The sequence below is a fragment of the Dermacentor silvarum genome, chromosome 6, assembly GCF_013339745.2.
Source record: "Dermacentor silvarum isolate Dsil-2018 chromosome 6, BIME_Dsil_1.4, whole genome shotgun sequence".
Classification (NCBI taxonomy): Eukaryota; Metazoa; Arthropoda; class Arachnida; order Ixodida; family Ixodidae; genus Dermacentor; species Dermacentor silvarum.
In genome coordinates, this window is record NC_051159.1 from 70850816 (window position 1) to 70854093 (window position 3278).

Here is a 3278-nt window from a genome sequence, read left to right on the forward strand (position 1 = left end):
CTGCCACTACGAGCCACTTGTCAAACCAATATGCTTAATAGCGGTAGCAATAGTCACCTTTCGTATAGGAAGGTACACTCATTGTGGTGTTCCCAGTTGCAAAGAGCAAAACCGCGATCGCAGAAAACCACTGACAATAACCAAAATTTCTTCATTAAAATCCTCTCGTTGACCAACGACTAACTGCTGAGCGAGTAGGCACACCACAGGGCACTATACGCGAAGACGTATAGCCGTTTCAAACACCCACGCGTCATCATCGATGGCCCTGCTCCTGGTTGCAAAAGTTGGAAACCACCGAATCTCGCTATCTGGTAGTTCATTTAATATCGAAAGACCCATAATAGGGCCGTATCAGATATTAAGCTGATAAGAACAGATACTACACAATTGATCTTAGCCCAAAAGGCCGAGAGGTAGATCATTTAGTTCTTACTTGCACTTCCTATCTGCTTCTACCATCTGTTGTGCGAGTTGTGTGTTAAGTGGCGTGTGAGTAGTCTGTTTTATTGGTCTATTTCAGTGGTCACATCGCTCGGGCCGCAGTTCTTTGATGTCCTTGATCCCAGAAATGTGATTTTGAGCGTTACCTGCACGAAATCTGCTAGAGGGCCAAAGAATTTTTAGCATAAGTTACCGCTGCAATATGCCTTTAAATGCACAGTGAACTGTGTCGCGTTTCCACCCCTTTCACCTCTTTCGCCCTCACTCACACGTCACTTCTGTTTCTCTTTCTGTTTATGTCCCCATTATCCCTCCCTGAGCGTATACATATAGGGTAGTAAACCTCTACTCTTTTCGTTATCTCTAGCTCATAAGCTCACTGCTGCAGCAGGGTCCAATACGCCTACTAATTCTCAGTGAAATTTTGAACAATTTGAAGCATATGTCCCAAACCGTCCCTTTATTGTCCATAGTATAGATTTGTGTGTTGGTGAAAGCTGATTGGTGTAGTATTTAAAGCAAATCAGACGTAAGCTTCGGCCTGGAGCTTTCAGGCATTTGAAATAGTGACGGCCTCTGCTTCGTGCAATGAATTTTGAATCAAGATGTGATTTTTTGGCATTCAGAAACATTCTACTGGTTCGGTTTGATCAAATCGATTGCATTATATTGAGACTACGTGGATAAAAATTAAGCTATTCGGACACTGCCTCTTGCCACATTGGTTTCTAAAAAAAACGCTCTCAAGAAATATTTTTCTGCCAAGTTATACCTAAAACATTTTCCATCAACCATATTTTACTGTTCGTCTTGTTGGCACTTGTCACAGTACTAGCTGCATTCATTCTGTACAGGCACTAAACAATTTTTGTTGCACTTTTAGTGTCTGGCTGTTCTGCGCGCTGCTTCATTTGCCAACTAGTCTTGTGTTATGTTCATTGCTGTTTAAATATCATTGAATATTACCTTTAAGTGTTGTCACGGCCAGTGTACTCTATTAACAGGCTGCAATTTGTATTGATGTCATTAATCATCTGCGTATTTCTTGTAAATATGTATCTTGTGTATGAATTGTCGGGTGTTACTCCTGACAAATTATCTATGTAGTTTCTTTCAGTAATACTTCCACCACAATTTACTTGATTTTGTTACTGATGTTCTTAAACGAATTTGGTTCGCAGGCACATGAATATTTGACTTTATCGACCGCAACCGAAAAGGGGAAGCCTCGAACTGGACCTAACGTCTCGACAAGGGGACGAAGGTCAATTCCTTCATCAAAACGTTAGTTCCATGCGGATGATTCCGTTACACATGCACGGTTGATCATTTAATACCTTCAAAAACATGAAAAAACAATACACCGCAACCCTTTCAATATCGTGAAGCGTTCAAACTTCTCCGTTCAGCTCGCAGCTCCGACGTTGGCTTTTCCTCGTTCTGACTCGCGCCGCGAGCCGCCATTCTCCTCGCCAGTCACTGTGCGGCAACTCCACGCTAGCGGCTAAAATGCGCCACTGGTTGTCATGGCACTCCCCGCACGCTTGACTGGCGCCCTCTGGGCAGCTCGAACAGGCGAATGCAGAGGCATGCATGGGCGAGCGTTGGCAGCGGCCTGGCTGACGTTCCTGCCGTGACAGAGTCGCGCATTCGTAGAGCTGAGGTGCGCGAAAGCAAAGAAAAGAAAATGTGTCGGTAACACTGTTTTCCGGTCCGCCTTCCAACAGATCTAATTCAGCTGAGGCTTCGTTCCCTGTTTCACTTGATGCCACCGCATGATTTTAGTTCAGAAGCATGTCTCTTTTTTTTCTGTGGCTCTTCGAATAAGTGCCTGCCAGAATCAGAAACTGTCACGGCGCATGCGTCACCACAGGCGCACACTTGCATAGTAGCTCTTTTGTAGATTGACACTCTGCTGGATTCACGGCTTCCCCCAGAATGCTGATGAATCCAGAACCGTAAGGGCAACACAGAGCCTTTGCAGACGAAGAGGAAGGAAGGGAAAAGAGAGGTAGAAGGCAGAGGGTTAACCACAAGAAGGTTGGATACCTTACGCTGGGCAATGGGAAAATGGGATTAGAAAAATGGGAAAGAGACAGGGGAGGAAAACTGTGGAAGCCACCAAGTCAAAGGCGTGCAGCCTACACTGTAAACGAAAATACCCCCGCATGGGAATTTTAACGAGGTGATGTGCCCTATATACTCCCATCCTTGAATATTTATTCCGATGTATGGGAGGAATACAACGGCATTCCCTCGTTTCACTCCGCTCACAACCTGTGGGAGGATAAGGGCGGACATGACATGATTTTATTCCGCCTTCAAAGTTTTGTTCTCCCCGGGAACTCCGCACAGGGAGTTTTAAAAAACTCCCCTGCCAGAACAGGTTGGTCACGTGGTGCTTCCCATAAGGCTGTGCGCCGCGCCAGCGACCGGCCGCGTTCGGCGGAGTCGGCGGTGCTCATGGCTGACGGCTTGTTTACATCTGTGAAGTGTCGTTCCGTGCCAGCGTTTCGCCGATTTTCTTTCCTATACTTCCTTCCAGAAAGTGTTATAGGACTGTCTGAAGCTCACTGCATCTCATCTTCATTTGCGTTAGCTGTGATCACTCTGCTGGCAACGATGAATGCAAGAGCAACGATTTCAAGTGCGGAAACAGGCTTAGTTGTGACCACGAAGCTGCCGGTTGACTCGTGATGTCGGCTCGGGTTTCTGGCTGTGCTTCTGTGTTGCGTGACCTTGACTTGTGTTCCTCAGTGAGTTCAATACCACTTTTATGTCCTTTTGAGTATATTCTGACAACGTCCGGTGTAAAGTGCTGCGTAGCAATGGCA

General features: G+C 45.9%; 1 pseudogene; it reads right to left on the bottom strand.

Moving 5' to 3' along the window:
• Nucleotides 1-282: 282 nt before the first annotated feature.
• Nucleotides 283-422, bottom strand: LOC119457189 (U2 spliceosomal RNA; annotated as a pseudogene).
• Nucleotides 423-3278: the final 2856 nt, after the last annotated feature.